Raw genomic sequence first — 18,872 nt, forward strand, 5'->3', positions numbered from 1 at the left:
GCATGGACAGTGTGCCTTGCCCTCGCCAAGGACGAATACTTACTCTGATTTACTTATTGGGGCATGTGGCATGGCCAAAGTTCTAGGTTTAAATGGGAGAAAAAAATTCTGCTTGTGGCTTCAGCCCGAAGTGCTGGACGGATTTGCAGCAAACTCATGCAATGAGCATTGGCAAGGACCTGAAAACATGGTTTTGCAGATGAGTCCGTGTTTTATTTTTTAAAAATGTGTCATATTGTAGGTACAAAAAATAGTCATGTACCTTTTGGGCCTGGGGTATAGTCTGTGGACATGGGCAGTTGACAGATTGTCTGAGTCATGGCCAAAGGCCATGATCCGGACAATCTGGCTACTGGCCATGACCATGAGGGACCGGCTATGGGGTTAAAGTGGGCATGGCCACCAGGGACCGGCTATGTGGTAATGTTTTTCAAAATCGGGATAGGTTTGAATGGGAGAAAAAATTCTGCTCGTGACTACAGCCCGAAGTGCTGGACAGGACGCCAGCAAACATTCACGAGGAGCATCAGCAAGGACCTCAAAGCATGGTTTTACAAATCTGTACTGGGCAAGTATCAAAATGTAAGTACAAAAAATGGGGATATACCTTTGGTGCCTGGGCAATGGGTTTGGGCCTGAGCAAGGACAAATGTGTACTCTGATTTGCTTATTTGGGCATGCAGCATGTCCGAAGCCCTAGGTTTGAATGGGAAAGAATGTTCTACTTGCGGCTGCAGCCCGTAGTGCTGGATGGGATTTCAGAAAACCTGCACGAGGATCATCAGCAAGGACCTGAAAGCATGCTTTTGCAAATCTGTCCTGTGTTTTACTTTTTTGAAAGTGTCAAAAATTAAGTACAAAAAATAGTGATATAACTTTGCTCTGTGGGCAGTGGCCCAGGCCATCGGCAAGGATAAATGTCTACTCTTATTTGTCTATTGGGGAATGCGGCATGGCCGAAGCCCATGCCCCATGGATTGTGGCGACTGGCCATGCATGCCAGGAGCAATGACCATTGGTCATATTATGAGGGTATAGTGGACACTGAACTAGGATACAGGGTAGCTGCAGTGGATAATGTGGGTAGTTTGGGGGGGCTGGAGTCATGGTCGAGCCTCATGCGCTAGGATATTCAACCATGACTTGCATCCCCAGCATGGGCTGCTGATAACGACACACATCAGTATGCGTTGCAAAAAATATGTTTGTTAAAGGAGGTTTACAGTACTTTCATATATGTTGAAAGAGGAATTATTAATAACTTATGTACAGTGATGTAACATCATGAAACATTTTCACTTATAAAAACCTATGAAACTCACAGATAAAATATTGTTAAAGGGACGTTACAGTTAAGATGCACACCACACTTGGGACTCCTCTGCCCCAGCAGTTAGTCAGTGACCTCTCGTCTTGGCATCCCCTGGCACGTCCCTCCTGGGCTCCCATGAGCACTCGCCCAGCCGTACTGCCCTTTCTATTTATACACTTTTTTACTGCATAATGCATATGTGCATTTATAGGAGCACTGTGTACAATTCTTTTGTATAAGTAAGGAAAATGCAGATGCAAAAGATGTGTAGAACATTGTAAAGATGCAGTTGGTGTGTGGAAGTTTAATATGTTGATAGGGTTACATGTAAAGTTTTTGGAAGTGATTAGTGGATGGATGTGTGACTGTTCGAAAGCAGGCAATGGGGAGTGTTACAAATACAAAAGTAAAAAGGCTAGAAGGGCTGTCCTGTGCAATGGTGTGCACATGCCATCTGGGTCTTTTAATGATGAATCGCCTGGAAACGGGACTGCGGAGATCTCGGATAGTTATAAAGGTGCATGGATTATGGTTCTTATTGTATGCTCCAGAAAAGTATTTGGGACAGAAAATTGATTCTGTCCTTTTATGTGTTTTTATGTTATACAATTGTCCATTATTTCCATTAGCATAATATAAAATGCTAATGGAAATGTTGTAGAATCTTATTGAGTCTAACTACTTTGCTGAGAAATGTAAAGTAGATGGAGTCTATAAGTCTATTTGTGTTAGTTCTGTTTTTTAACTGTCAAAGGTGGTTCCTAAAGGAACCCTTTTCTGGGTGTTTTCTGATTATTATTTTTTTTTGCAACACAGGCCAGGAAGTAAAGTGGGGGAGGGGAATGGGGCAAAGGGCACCAGTGAAAGATACAGGGGAAGGGGTGGACACAGGGAAGGATGCTGTGTGTGCCTCAAATTTAACGTAAGGGGCAGTGTTTCCCATGCTCCTTGATTGCAGCCTCGAAAGCACTTTGAACCTGCTCGCCCATCCAGAGTGGTGTGTAGCAGTATATACAGAGTACTATTGTCTTGGAAATATATGGATAAAGAGCCACTTTTATGGCTTGCAAGGTAGATGATGGGTTCTTCTGCCCCACAGGAGTACCCTGTGTGGTGGCAGTATTGGCTGAGCAAGACGAGGTAGAGGAAGACAGCCTATTGCTTCCTGATAGATCTCCCGATCACCCCTGACATCTTGTTACCAACATTATAAACATAAACCCTTGTAAGGACTTTTCATCAAAATTAATCTCATATGTGATGTCATTAGTGATGTCATCAATAACATTTTTGATGTCATCTTTGATGTCCTGGGTGTTAGGCTTAGCAGTGCACGGCCGTGGGACGAGTTATGGTTGCTTAGCTTACCATAACTGGCCCATTCCTGTTTTTTTTTTGGTTTTACTTGTAACCGTAACATCCCTTTAACAACGTTTTTTAAATACTATTTCATAGCTTTTTATTAGTGCAACTTCACATAACGTCCCTTTAACGAATATATATATATATATATATATATATATATATATATATATATATATATATGTATGTATATATATATATATATATATATATATATATATATATATATATATATATATATATATATATATATATATATTTATGTATCAAAGTAAATTACAATATAGGCTAACTGTGCAAGTTCCCTTTTCCATGAAATGCATAGTAAGAAGTAAATCAAATTGATGTTTAAGGGCAAATAGAAAACAAGCATTAGGAATGCCAGCAGTTTGGGCTTTAGTGTAGGCATGGGAAATGCACTTGCCAGGCACAGCTGTAGTGGTATTAACTATCCACTTTTGGTAGCAGGTGCAAAATGGTGCGAGTACCTGGGCATCTAATAGCAGTGCTTGGCAAAATATTAACACGTATGTATGCACAAGCCAAAAATGTTGGCTTTGCCAATACTTGTTTTAAACAGGACTTCCGTGGCTTTGCCAATGCTTGTTTTTAACAGGACTTCGGTGAAGGACATGCAGAGTGCTTACAAATCGAGGGGCTGAAGGAAGGCCTGGTAAGACATTTTTATTACACCAGCAGCGTGTTTACAACTTTAATTAAGTTATTAACTCTCAGGTGACTGCTTTGAACAAACACTGGCAAGCACTAGAAATGGAAAGCTTGATGTTAAGGCTTGATTAAAGTAAGCTTAGAGAGTACCCATGAGGAGGTGTTTTCGGCTGGCAGAGCCAGGAATGGGTGGGAATGGGCACAAGGATTAGCATTATTTGTTGTGTGTTACTGTGGAAACAGCTGTCTATGTAGGGTAAAATGTCTTGTTGGAGAAACCAATATAACTTTGCTGCAGGGTGCGGGGTTCCTGGGAAATGGGTCAGTCATACATTCGATACAATACCATTCACTGCACATTATAAAGCTTTTGTAAACCACCAAGGTGTTCTGGGACCAAAAATAGGAATAAGGCTGAAGGACAATTTCTTTGCAAAAGGCTACAGAACTCCAAGGTGACTTGCAATTTCAATTTTACATATGGCAGGGGGTATTTTATTCCTCATAATACATGGTTAACCCATCACCCTCTTGCAACCTTTGTCTTGTACTCAAGCTGATGCAAGATATCTTCCAGTTGTTCATATTTGTAATAAATCCAAAATCTTTTAACATGCGTTTAAAGCAGATTTTATTAAATTCGTGCAAGAGCCATTTTCGTGGTTCAAAATAAGAGGTTACTTTCAGATAGTTGTCAACTTTCCTGTTCTGAGCTCGAGTAGTGCACTAAATAAACATACTCCCATGGAGGTCTCCTTATCAATTAATGACTATGAACTGCCACATATAGTCCAGAAGAAACAATCTGAGAATCTGTTATTTAATTGAATGGTCTAAGGATGCACTCATTTTGCTCTGAGCTGATTTAGGCAGCAGCATTGTGATATGATGATCCGACTGTAATACGCTTTTATAGCTCGTTCTTATGTAATTTTCTTTGTAAAGGTGAGAGGTGATATCACTAGACTGTGATGCATGAATTTCACATTGTACTCGCCATTACAAAACACCTCCTGTCTAGTCACAGTACTTATTAAATGAAATATGCCTGGAACCCTTTTAAGACATTGGGCCTCATTACGACTTTGGAGGCAGCCATGCCCTTAACAAGGGCATGGCTGCCTCCAAAATCGTGTCCGGGTTCCCTGAATGGGGAAATACCAGGCCATTCCGAGTACGGAGGGCCCGGTATTTCCTCCTTCAGGGAACCCGGGCCCGGTCCTTCCCCATTCCCATTCGAGCCCCCATAGGGCTCAATGGGAATGGGGAGGGAGCTAACAACGGGCCCATTACGAACGGGCCCGTTGTTAGCTCCCTGGTCCCCTCGGGGACCCGCTATGGACGTCTGGATAAACCAGACGTCCATAGTGGGTCCTGCGAGGGGACCTCGTAATAGTGCGGAGTGGGTTTAACGGCCCCGGCACCATTACCGGCGTCGTTAAACCCATTCCGCACTAGTCGGAATCAGGCCCATTCTCTTCCCCTCCATGTAGGACACTCAACCCTTTCCTTTTGCCCCTTAAATTTGGTTCATAACAAGACTCTGGAACATGGATCCTCATGTCAACTCAAATGAACGGTATTACCCAAATTGTTCGAACACAATTGTTCGAATTACCTAATTGACCGAAAGTCGAGGGTCCGAATTGACCTTTGCACAATTGACCGCATATATATATATATATGTATATATTGGTTTGGTTATATATATATATGTATATATATATATTTATATATATAATGGGAGGTTGCGGGGGGGTTTCCCCCCACATATATGTAACAATTGACCATCACAATTCGGTCAATTGTGCAAAGGTCAATTGTAATTTGAACAATTGTAGTTCGAACAATTCGTATACAACCAAATTAACATGACGCCCTCATGGGAGGGACGGAAGGTGCATAAGGACTGTGATGAGGGAGGAGCTACTTCTTAACAGTGATTACCATATGTGCTCAAGGCATTATTCCAGGGTCTTCTTCCTCGTCAGACTCACTACGTGAAGGTATGCCAACTATCAATGTCCTGTAAAAAAAGAAGACAATCTGAGTGTGATGAAATGACTACTATTGTGCAGGAGTACAGGGATGAACATTGGCTAAACTGCCCACTCAGCCGTCACACTACTACTCACCAACAGTGATCCCATTCATAAAGGTGAAACAGGCACAATCAAGAGATATACCTTCTTTGCCTTTTATGGTAACGTGGGCAGGCTATACTCTTAAGAGGGGTATGAATGTGTTAAAAGCAGAAACCGAAACATCAATAGCGCAAGACAACAAAAATGAATGTCCAATCAAGGTTCTATACAAATATATATACTTTAATTGAATGCACTAATATGGAACATTACTAACTCTAAACACACTAGCAATACCTACCCCTGTGGAAAGAACAAAGAAGATGCAAAACATGAAAACAAAGACTCTCTGTGTACTATAGCATGTGTGGAGAGCAAGACATTGCAACAACGTCACTTTAAAAAGAATATATATTTGGAAAAGGTGCAAAAGGGTGGCTTAGCAGTCACAGAGGTTTCACAACTAGAGCAGGAGGGCTTAGGGCTCTGGAAAGTACCTTATTCTTGGTTGGTGGTTAAACAGCATTAAACCAGGCTTCTCAGTGCTATGGTGGTGGGTCGAGCCTTAGTCAAATGCACAAAGTGTTCCAGGCGGCAGGTTGGTGACCAGTCATGTTCGAGTTGAGGCTCTGTGGAGTATGATGTAGCTTCGGAACAGTGCTGTTAGAAAAGTAAACTAGATTTCGTTTGAGGTCTCGATTCAATGCGGTGGGCACTGCTGGGTTGAGCCATTGGGCGAAACGATGCTGCCAGTGGTTTGAGTCAAGATCTGAGTCGGCTTGATGCGAAGATCCTGATGGTTGAGGTGCTGTTCCAAGATGCTGCAGTTTAAAGATTGGTAGTGAGCTTCTTGTTTGGGCCTGATCAGGTGACATGTTCTGTTGGCATGATATGGCGGTCAACTGGTTCAACGTAGCAACACAGCAGTTTGAGATTGGAATAGAGTGCCAAAGGCAGCACCTCCGGTCATGAAAGATTTGAAGGTGTTCAAACACAGTTGTCTCGGGCTCATGGAGGATCCAAAGTGGCAGAACACAGGATTTTAGCTGCTTTGGCTTCTCCAGTGCTGTGAGTCCCAATCCAGGGGCTCTCGGACAAGATAGGTCCTTTTTCTCTTAATTCCCATTCTGAAGAGGCTGCGGGGAGGCTATTTGGCACCTGCAGGAGTCATTCTCCTCCATTAAGGAGCCTGGCACTGGTGCAGCTGACAGAGAGTGCAGTTCTTGGTCCAACAGCAGTCCGCCCAATGTTTCCTGGGGAGGTTAGGGGACAGAGCTTTCCTCTGGCTTGGAACACCAGTTTTCTCCTCTGTCAGAGCGTTTGGAAAGGACTACTCTCCCAACTGGGTCCAAACAAATTATTTTGTTCTTTGTCAATATGTCCAATATGAATCAAGGAAGGAGTGGGAGACCCTTTCCTTATGAAGGCAAAAGGGCACAGGGGATTGGACTACAGCAACCTGTCGCTGTGACAAGTGACTCTTGCTTCCTTGCATCATACCGGGAGTGCTTTGTTCAGCAGGAAATGGAGGGGGCATGAATGAGAGCGAGCCCTACAGAAAATCAAGATGGGTAAAGCTTTCTCATCCTTTCTATCTACTCTAACCCTGCCCCCTTCACAGGCTTGCAGTTTTAAAGGCCCACTGGTAAGCGACACCCTAGTATGAGGCTTGCATTTGATATGGGTATGTCTCTTTGAATCTTGGGCCTCTGAAGCTCTTCTTCTTAGAGTTTCCTGAGCTGGAGCAGGGCGTTACCCAACCTCCCAGAGGATCAAAAGAACAGCCTTCCTGAATACTGTCTTTCTTGCTGAAACCATGACAGGCAGTCTGGTCACCATCAACATAGCCTTTGGTTCGTTTTGGGATCAGAAGTTAAATACAACCTCTGTGTGCAGTGACTTTGTGCACTGAAGCTGTCAGGGTACATGTGACCTCTAAACCTGTTCTGTGTCACTGAATGGCAGGTGAGGCAGATCGGAAGACTGATTCAGCAGGGCACCTGTATGTACTATGTTTTTGGTATGGTGATTTATGAAAGAGGGGGTCTGATTAGCAGCACACCCTTTCTGACATGTATTACCTGCATCCTTTTATTATGTAATAAGAATGAAGATTACCCCCCCCCCCCCATACTGCATCGGGAGTCTTGATCCTATTAAAGACAAGGAGGAGCTGCAACTTCTTTAATATCACTCTTCAGCAGTTTCAAAAAAATAACAGAAAAAAACTCAGAAAATGAACTCAACTACTCATTTTCCTTTTTTTTCTTCCTTTCAAAACTACATTTCCCTCTGCTTTCTGCATATCTGCAGTCGTCGGCATTCCTTCCACTGTCTATACATCACTTGATATGATATGATATGATATGGCATTTATAACGTGCCTATACACAGGTGTTTCAATTCGCGACTCCCTGTCCATCAACTCCTCCTCTTCTTTCGATGCTCTGAACTGATCCATGGCTGGAACGTTGAATTAAATGAAAAGGTCCAACAAAACTCTGGCTTCCAACTGCGTTGGGTGCGCTGCTGATGTAATGCGTCCTATCGCTCTTTGTGTGATGTGCCGCGGCTCATTCCATCTCGCTCAGTTAGCCTTCTGATCATCTCCTGTGGAGCACACAATGCAAACTTCGTTAGGGTGGAGGAAATGCACTGTCTCTCAAATCATAATTAACATACTCATTTTATGCTGTATGCAGTGCATGCGCTGGGCGGGAAATTAATGCTCGCCTCCTTGTCTTTAATAGAATCAAGAATCCCTGCACAGTATGCAGCGGTAATCTTCATTCTATGTGAAAGCTTCCCATTACTGTTGTGGCCAATACATGAATCGGCTTAAAATAAAAGGTTTTAAACGCACTATCGCTAGCCCAGTCTGCTGCTTGCATAATATCTTGTCGTGTCAACCCTGCTGTGAAAGCTTTCAAAGCCATAGCTCGCCTTACTGAATGCGCCCCAAAACTTTGCAAGTCAATGGGCCTCATATTAGCGCCATGACTAGCACCATTACTGGTACCTTGTCCGCCCTTGTTCAATGGGGACTTACCGGTCTAGTCCGACCTTTGCGGGACCGGTAAGTCCCCATTGAAAATGTCAATCCCCATTCCCATTTGAGCCCCCATAGGGCTCAATGGGAAGGGGGAAGGCGGCAATAACGATATCGTAAATTACGGTACCGTTATTGACCCCGGTATCCCTTTGCGGGTCCTGTCCTTAATGCCTGCTAAAACCAGGCGTTAAGGGAAGGACCCGCAAAGGGACCTTGGAATAGGGCGCAACGAGATTAACGGCATTGGTGTCCTTACCGGTGCCCGGTATCCCTTTGTCCCCGGGTTGTAATGACCCCCAAGACCTGCTAACTGCATAATCTCTCTCACCCATCTGGCGATGGTTGCTGTTGTTACTGCCTGGTAAGGTTTTCTACGCGCTATTAAGAGTTGGGGGTTTCCACCTGGCTTTGTCTCTGCTGTTCTATCCTCGTTCTATCCTCTTACTTTCTGATACATGCTGCTATGCACCATTTCTGGTGTCCTGGTAGGTCAGGATAAGAGATAGACAAGGAATTCGTCTTTGTTCTCCTAGCTAGCATAAACATCACTCCTTCTGGTCTGAAAGTCTTCTTGTTCACCTCTAGGGCCCTAACGTCTGCCACTCATCTGCACGACACTAGGCATAACAGCATGGCTAGTTTGCCTGACAATTGCTTTAAGGATAGGTACTTATTCACTGGCCAACTCGCTAGGAGGCATAACACTATCACTATCGGCATGCCCCACACTTGTAAATATTTTGCTTCTGGGGTGCTCTGAATCGGGCTCCCTTTATGAGCCTCACTACCACTGGGTTCTCTCCTACTGGCACCCCATCTATGGGCAGGTGTCCTGCTGATATTACTGATCCATAGACTCCAATGGACCTGAAAGCCTTCCCGACCTGTAATAGGTGTGCCAGGAAGTTCAGGACTGCTACCACAGGGGCAGAAATTGAATGAAAATGTCTCCCACTGCACCAGCTCGACCATTTATTTCTATGCCGCGTCGTAGCTCCTCCGTGTGCATGGAGCCCATGGCTCTGCGATAAGGTCTGCCGCCTGTTTTGAAATTCCTGGCAATGCCAAGCACTTCCTGATATCCTGCACACTACTAACGGGAGGGTCCCCTTCACTCTCAGAGGATGAAACAACCCAGCTGGGTCAGTGAGCAGGTGCTCTCCAGCCGGAAGGATCAGCAGAAGATCTGCAGTCAGCTCCATCAGGGTCGGATACCACACTTGAGACTTCCACAGCAGAGCTACTAGTATCAGCTCTGCTCCTTCTCACTGCATCTTTGCTAGAACCTTGCTCGGCATCATGAGGGGGGGAAAGGTATAGAGCAGTTTCAATCCTGCAGAAAAGCGTCCGCTCCCCGGGTCGTTAGGTCTAGTCTCCAGGTGAAATAGCTGTCCTTATGTGCATTCAGCCGTGACGCAAATAGATCTGTGTGTACTGGCCCCCATAGCTGCTCCAGCTGCAGGAATACCTCTGTGTTCAGCTTCCAGTAGCTGGAGTCCGTCAGGTACTGGGCGTTTCAGTCTTCTACTATGTTGAGTGTACCTTGCAGGTACTGTGCTGTGACTGAAATCCCTGACTGGAGGCAAGCAATGCCAAGGGTCCTTTGCTAGCTCCACTAGGACTTTGGACCTCGTTCCTCCTAGGTGATTGATGTACTTGACTGCTGAGATGTTGTCCACCTTCATCAGAATGCATGAATTTACTTTCCCCTTCGTGAAAGCTTTGATCGCAAACGATCCAGCTAGTAGCTCTAAGCAATTTATGTGGAGCTGCAACTCTTCTGGGTTCCATTTCCCCACTATCTCTAGTGAGCCGCATTGTGCTCCCCAGCCCATTCTGCTGGCGTCAGACTCTATAACTAGATTGGGATGGTCTCCAAAGATGGCTCGCCCATCCAAGCGTCCATATTCATCAACCACCGCTCTAGTTCTGTGATGGACTCGCGATCTAGCAGTACCGTCTGATGATATTTCAGGCCCTGCTGGAGATGTTTTATTTTTAGTCTTTGCGGGGCTCGATACTGTAAGGGCCCTGGAAAATGGCCTGAATAGATGACGCTAATAGCACTACTTTTCTCGCTAGGAACTTAGGGATATCACCTGCTTGCTTAGGCATGCTTTGAAATCTTTCTTGAAGCCTCTGATCTTCCTGACTGGCAGCTCTAGTGTTGCTGTCTTGATGTCTAGCACAAAGCCTAGGAAGTTTAACCTTCTTGTTGGGGTCATGTCTGATTTCTTCTGATTCACTAGGAATCCTATCGAGGTGAGGAGCTCTTTCACCCATGTCGTCTGGTATACCAGAGTTTCTCTGTTGTCAGTAGCAGCATGTTGTCTAGGTATATGATCCTATGGATCCCTTTTTCCCTGATCGCTGCTGCTACTGGTATCATGAGCTTGGTAAATGCACATAGCACAGGTGCTAGTCTGCAAGGCATCGTCGTGAACTGCCAGAATTGCCCATCCCAGATGAATGCCAGGAATAGTTGGAATTCTGCTTTGACCGGTACCATGATATTGGCGTCTTTTAGGTCTATTCTGGTCAACCAGTCTCCTTCCCCTAAGGTGTCTTGCAGCTGGTGAATACCTTCCATCTTGAAGTGACGGTATAGCACCCAGCCGTTCAACTCCTTCAGGTTCATGACTGGCCTCACTTTCTCCTTCCTGTGAACCAGGAACATATTGCTTATACATTTCGGAATTGCTGTGCATCGCTCGTTGACCCTTTTCTGCTCTAGCTGACCTAGCTTGTAGTGTAAGCTTTTCCTCTCTGCCTGTGCCATGTATATTCCAAGCAGGGTGAACTCCTGCACTAGTTCTTGCGCAAAGTCTAAATGCAAACCTGTGGCTGTCTGCAGTACCCATGCATCGCTGGAAAGCACGCGACAATTCTGCCAAAATTGCAGTGTCCTCTCCAAAGGTGGGTATATGCATGATTTCACCTGTTTCGAGGCCTTGACCTCTTACTGGACCTCTACCTCTACGGCCTCTGGGAAACCGTCCTCTGGCGGGGAAGAAAGAGTCTTGTTGCCTATTTTCCGAGTAGTGGGCTCTGTTGTTCTGAGTCCTCCTCGTACCTTGAAATCGACTGGCTGCTCGACCTCTATAGCAGCCGGTCCCAGCAAAACTCTGCCTGGGAAAATGTTCCTGATTGAGGCCCGAGCTTTCTCAAGGGAGATGCAGGTCCCTACGAAACTCCCAATTTCCTTGCCAAAGGTCTCTCTGAATAGGAGGCCTTGCGTTGTTTCTCCCGCTTCACACATGGCTAGGTCCCCTAGCTTAGCATCTATCTTCAGCTGGAGGCCCCTTCTCCTTTCTGATGATATTGCGCTGTTCGCGTTCCTGAGCAAACAAACTGCCAGTTGTGCCCAGTTTTCTAGCGTGTCCACTCCCACCTCTTCACCTGTGTCTTTGGTGTGCTCTCCCTAGTCCATGATTTTTGCCAACGGAGCTGTGAGGTCCAGCACCTTCTCCTGGCAACTTCTTCAGGACCTGTCCTTAGCTGTCTTGGTGACAAAAGCCAGCATCATAGGATGCAATTCAGGCGCTTCTGCGACCTTGCATGGCAGGTCTGGGTGGGGGTACTCTGCTGTCTCGTGTCCTTGTCTAGCGCTTTCCTGAGCCCATGGGTCGTGCATTTTGACACTCTTGGTGATAGTTGCCAGTCTGACAACCTGGGATTCCTGAAGTTTTCAGGCTCAAACATGTCTGATATTTCTTCACCCTCACTCTCCAGATGCTTCTCTTTCTGGGCCTTTTTGCCCGCCGGAAGGCTTCTGCCAATCCTCTGGTAGATTGTCTCCTACCTCCTCTGAGGATATCGTGGCCTCTGGTGACTCTTCTTCTGAGTCTCTGTCTGGGTCTCCCATATTATCCCCTGGGGAGGGGGTCATGAGGCTTGGCACCACTAATTTCTGCAGGAAAGCGTTCCTTAGCTTCCCGAACGCATCAGCAGCCTCTGGGGCCTCTTTGTTCACCCCATAGGTATGACCCGGGGGGTCAGTAGAGGATTTCCTCTTGCAGGTCTCTGTATGCCCCTTAAGGCCTCTTTCCGATGTCGTAGAGGAGATGCATTGCTTTGTCTCAGTGCTTTTACGAGGCTGGCTTAACATTGACTCTAATTTAGCCAGTCTATCTTGCAAGGGCTTCACCCCTCCAGCCACTGCATCGACCAACGAGCTTCCTAGCACTTCAGACATTTCCACAATGACTGGGTGCGCTGTGCTGGTACCTGAAATTGCAGGCTGAATTGCACGCCCACTGCTGCATTGTGTTGGATGCTGCTATCTTATTTATTTATTTTTCATGTGTGGCTAGCACCTCTTTCTCAGTGTTATGTCTTTAGTGGGTGATAGTTGCTACCCTTGAGAGGAGCCTGTCATCTCACTGTATCTTTTACCAGCAGGAGGCTTCAAATCCTTTGTACATGAGCTCTCATGCTCTCGTATTGCCTAGTTGGGCTTATCTCACCTGCACTGCGTTCTGTGATAATGTTAGATAATTAAATCACGGCTAGGCTGGGTTCGTTCTCAATCTCTGTGAAAGGTCGCCATCTCTGGGGCTTTGTCACTCCCGTGACGTGCTCTCTCTGGCCTGCCCCCGTGACGGAGGGGGCCTGTATGCTCCTCGCCGCTTAGGGCCACTTAGGGCATGTGCGCTCCTCTCAGGAAGTGAAATGGGCCCCCGGCTGTGTTGGAAATACGACACATGTCCCGTTTCCCTTCCCCTGCTTGCTCTGCTCGGAGCCCTGCTACCTGCTCTGAAATTCTGGTGCAAGCTGTGCGCTGGTGCTATTGCACGTGCTGCGTTCTCTCTTGAAGAAAACACTCTAAAGAACGTTTGCGTTCTAAACTAGGTAATGCTGCATGCTCACACTATCGTTATAACCCTGATAACAATTACTTGATAAAAACAAAACAACTTGATCTGTATGACAAAAGTCCACTAATACACCCTAAATAAAGCAACTCGCTCTGTAGTTAAAAAAAGTGTACTTATCTTGCTGAAGAGCGGGAAAAGAAAAGGAGGAGTTGATGGACAGGAAGTGACATGTAGACAGGGCAAACACTGCAGAGGACTACAGATATGCAGAGAGCAGAGGGGAATGCAGTTTTGAAAGTAAGTCAAAAAGGAAAATGAGTAGTTGAGTTCATGTTCAGAGTTTTTTCTGTTATTTTGATGAAACTGCTGAAGAGTGTTATTAAAGAAGTTGAAGCATATTGCTTGCCTCCGGTCTTGACATAGAATGAAAAGGTCAGGGATTTTACACCCTTCAGCAATCCTTCAGAGCGAGGTAATCATGTTTTCAAAAACAGTGAATACATATCAGTAACAAGTGCAATAAGCTGTCAAATCATTAATGCTGAATCACAGCCAACACACCGCCGGTACTGCCAGTGCCTACCTAACAAAGCTAGCAAAGCTAAAATGCAACTGGTAAGGAGGCATATTGTAAACATGGGTCTCATTAGGAGTTGCCAGGTCTGGAAAAAATGCCATTAATTCCGGCACCTGCATTTTTTCTGGACCGGGAAACACAAGTTTACCGGTAGGGCCAGTGAACTACCGGCAGGCCCACACCATGGAGTCCTATGGGTCTCCATGGAATGGGAACTTACTGGCATCTCTGCTGCTGAAATATCCTGGTAATACCAGAATATCGGGCGGCGGAAACAGTAAATCAGTTTTGCTGGTATCCTGCCGGAATTACCGGCGGGATACCGGCAAAACTGGAATGAGCCCCATTGAGTTAAAGTTACTGTCATTTATGTTCGCCATTATCCATATTTCAATTAAATATACACATTTCTTTCTGTCACTTTATCCATAGCAATGTTGTATATATACTTGTCTTGTCTCTAAAAGAATTTTAGCCTTGACTAAGAGCCTTAAGTGCAAAACCCTGGCCATGCGTCAGCTTTTTGGAATCTAACTTAAAGTAAATTTAATTGTATCACACTTTTAGAGATCAATGTGTTATGAGTTGTTGATTATACTTAGTACTGAACTTGTCTGCGCTTCATGGAATTCTATTTATGGGAATTCAATCTGATTACACCCCTGTATATTTATTTGTTATAAGCTCTCTATTTATATTCAATATTGGACTTTTGTAATTTTAATCTTTGGGAACCCATTGTAACCCAGTTTAACTCTATCAAAGTTTTGGCTTCAGCAGGTAAAATTAGCAACATTAGGCTGATCATCTCACTCTGAACGGTGTGGGAACCGTGGAAGTCGGATGCACAGCAGAAACTGTTCAAATTTATCATAGAATGTTAATGTTAAAGGATATTTGTACCGCGCACTATCACCCCCGGAGTGTTTCCCTGGCACTCTGGCAGCCCTGAAAAAAAGAGAAGGGGGGGTGAGTTAGTGGGAATAAGCTGAAAAAGTACAAGAGAGCAGTGATGTGCTGTTGGCGGCATCAGCCCGGTAAGTCCGTTGGCTGGGCTTGGGGTGTTTTACGGTCGGTAGTCATTGTGTGCTGTTGTGCGAGTCTATGTGTGGTTTGTTTTGTTGTTGCAGTGTAGTGAAGTTTGTGCGGATTGTTTTGTTGTAGGGTTGTGGTTGTGTTTGGTTAGAGTTTGAGAGGTGTATGGAGAGGGGTGGAATTGTTAGTGGATTGGTTAATTGGCATTGCTGTCTGGAAGCAAGGTGCTAAACTTCCATAATCTCTTCAAGTGGTGTGCGCTAGCATCTCTGCGTCTCCATCCATATTTGGGGCTGTTCGACACTCACAGTCCCTGTCACACATGGCATCCACTCACATTCATATCCTTGCCCAAGTTCAGCCCCGGCCACCTACGTGACACCTGTCTGTATGCAGGGCAGGCAGGCGTTTGAGCGTCCCTTCAAATCTGGGCCAGAAAGTATTCCCAATCCAGTCGGGGTGCGGCATCGGTCAACCAAGGCTACTCCATCCATTTGTGGTGGCTGGTCGGCATTCATCATCTTATTCCGTTGCTCATGCAGACTGCCACTCCCAGCCCCTTCGAAACGTGGCACATGCCAACGCTTTCAATTACATCCAGGGGCGGCCCCTGCCTTCATTCACAATTCCATCCGGTCAATGCCCATGCCAATGTCCACAACTTACTTCATGTGTAGCAAGTACTAACATTCACACAATGATACCTGTTAGCAATTATGGAGCGGGTGAGGTTGTTGGGTGGTGTTGGCTAGGGATGCTGATTTCCGTCGTCACGGGTGTCGCTTGTGTCCTATTCGACTTACAATCGCCTCTCTTGTTGTAGTAAGACTTTCTTTAGTCAGTTCTGGATGCTGTCAATTTCATCCTAAATGTTGTCATCCTTTTCTTTGTGTTTTCCATTCGGTTGTTTTGCTTTTTCAGTTTAAGTCTGTGATGTTGAAGAGCCAGGTTTTTAGTAATTTTCTGAATTGTAGGTGGTCTTTGGTGTTTTGCGGCTAAGTGGGAGAAGGAGGAGCCCCCAAGTTTTTTCTTAAGGTATGGTTTTTGATCCTGGTGGATTTCGTTGCTTGATCTGAGGAGTCTCGTTGGTTTGTAGATTGTTATTTTCTTTTGTAGGAATTCGGCTCCTTGTCCGCTGATTGCCCTGTGTGTTATGCACATTGTTTTGAAGGTGATGCGATGTTTGACTGGGAGCCAATGCAGTGTTTTTAGGGCTGGAGTGATGTGGTCTCTTCTGGATATTTGGAGGAGCAGCCTGGCTGCTGTATTTTGGATCCGTTGTAGTTTCTTCAGGAGGTATTCTGGTATCCCGAGGTAGAGGCATAGTCGATTCTTGACATGAGGAGGGCGACGATTATGAGTGTTTTGTGGTTGAAGGAGAGGAAAGGTAAGATTCTTCTTGCTGTGTGAAGGAGGAAGAAGCATTTCTTGATTATTGCGTTTATTTGTGGTTCTAAGGTTAGGGTGTTGTCCATCAGCACTCCCAGATTTTTTACTACCGTAGATGCTGTTAGTGCGGTTCCCATTTCCGTTGGCCATGGAATGTCGGTGTTGTTCTCTTGGTTTTTGGATATAATCATGATGTATGTCTTTCCTGGGTTGATTTTGAAGTTGTTGGTGTTCATCCAGTTAAAGACTTCTTTTAGACACTCGATTAGGGTTGACTGATCGACTTGAGTGTCTTCGATTTTGTAGATGATTTGAGTGTCATCCGCGTAGTTGTAGCATGTAATCCTGTATTTTTTGAAGTTTCTAATTACTGGAGTCTGGTAGATGTTGAAGTACAGTGGTGATAGTGAGGACTTTTGTGGTACTCCACAGTCGTTAACTCGTGGGGTGGAATTGAAGGGTTTTATCCATATGGTTTCTGTTCTGTCTGCTAGGAATGATTTAATCCAGAGTAGTGCCATGTCCGTTATGCCTATGTCTTCTAGTCTTTTGGTTAGGGTGTCATGGCTAACTGTGTCGAAGGCTGCGGAGAGGTCGCGCAGAATCAGGGCTGAGGTTTTGTTGGAGTCCGCGTTTGTTTTTAGGTCGTCCCAGATGGATAGTAGTGCTGTTTCTGTTCCTCTTGCAGGTCTGAAACTGACTTGTGCTTGGTCTAGCATGTGGTGTTTTTCCACGTGTTCTTGGGTTAATTTGTATAAATAGGTTTGAAGGAGTTTTGCTGGGTAGGAAATGTTTGAAATCGGTGTGAGAATGTGTTCTTCTAGTATCAACATTGTACTCTCCCCGGTGTGAGAATGTTGTGAATGCGTATAACTCATATGCTGAGAACCTGTGAACATCATGCTACTTTGCTACATTGTTACTCATCATGCAATGCCTTAACCGGCCTTTCTATTGAAGTGCATGTATGCTCTTCTGTATAAAAGGGGTGTGTACTGAGGATATACATGCATTTCACCGCGGTATTTTTCATCGCGTGTTTTTTCATCGCCGTTTTTATTTCGAAACAAAACACTTTTTTTTTTTTTTGGGGGGGTTAAAAAATTAAATATTATATGGTTGTGGGTGTAAGGGAATACAAAAAAAAGGTGGGCTTGGGGGGGTAATCCCCCCCCCAAAAAAAAACCAAAAAAACGAGTTTTTCGAAAAAAAACGGCGATGAAAAAACCTGCGATTAAAAATACCGCGGCAAAATAACGTAGAACCGTACTGAGGGAGGGGTTTGCTGTGCTGAGTGATTCTCATTCTACCATTGGGTTGCTGTTGTCCTGTGTCTGCTGGCTTTGCTGCCAGCTATTAAAGACAATATTAAAGACAATTATTAATCCACCTAAAGAACCTGTGGTTGATTTTTGCCACAATAAGATTGGTGCCTGTGACGTTGAATTCCCACTGCCCTGAGGTAAAACCCCAAGGGTTGCCAGATGCGACTCCCAGTGATCCCTGAGGGCCCATGCAAGATGACTTTGCCTGCAAGTGGGGACCGCCGGCAGGTGTGGCAAGGGTTTTGGGGGAAGTAGTCAGTGCAGTTGCAGAGGAGGAGCTGGCTGAAAACTGTGCGTTGGTGAGCACAGTTAATTGCATTGCTATTCATCATGTCTTATTTACTGTTATTGATAATGGGTCAGGCTAAATGTCTGTCTCTGATAGGCCTGGAATATGGAAACTAAAAGCTACCTGGTTATTTTAAAAGCCAGGAGGGAAAGTGTCCTACCTATGTCTGTCTGAACAAAAGTAAAAGAAAGCTGTTGGCCACCACAGTAATAGTGATTGTGAAGCAGCACAACCATGCATCATACTGACTTAGATGACATAAGACTGATAAAGTATTGTCGGTCAGAGTAAAGCAGTATAGATCAGGAACTTGCAGTGCGTGTATCTTGTGCGTATGCTAAGAAAATATAATTGGATGAGAGCCCAGTACTTGTCCTGGCCAATCCCTCTCCTGTACCCAAAACCCTATGTGTGCAACTCAGTTGCAAACCAACTTTGTTTCTCACTCTCGCCTAACCTAGTATAGGAGCTACAACAGGTTTTTGTTTCCTCCGTATATGTGTTTTGTCTGTGACACTTCCCCAACCCAGTCTAGTCTCTGTAAAAAGCTGCACCGGTCTGTATTCTGGGTAGCGTAACAGAGGGGACATGCACTGTGGCAAGATGCACATCTGGATATAGATTTGGCAACACTGTCAGGTGTTTCGGAGATTTCTGTAATGGGGATGGGGGAACAGACCTTGTGTGACTCCACTCAAACCTCTCAGTAGATGCTACAAAGTGGTCAGCTATGAGCCATATCAACTTGCCAGCCTCTGAGCATGGTAGTGCTTGACACTGATGGCGTGGGATACAGACCTGATTCTGCAATAGGCCTTACCTTGTCAACCCCTGCGAGAATGGGTTCAGGTTAATCTAGAGAAATGCCACTTCCTCCTAAAGGAAGTCCAGCCTTCTTTATGTATACACACTACTCACCCAAAGCCTGTAGGTTTCTGGAAAAATGGCATGATTATACTCA

Source organism: Ambystoma mexicanum, chromosome 7p (assembly GCF_040938575.1).
Source record: "Ambystoma mexicanum isolate Mex_15411 chromosome 7p, UKY_AmexF1_1, whole genome shotgun sequence".
Lineage (NCBI taxonomy): Eukaryota > Metazoa > Chordata > Amphibia > Caudata > Ambystomatidae > Ambystoma > Ambystoma mexicanum.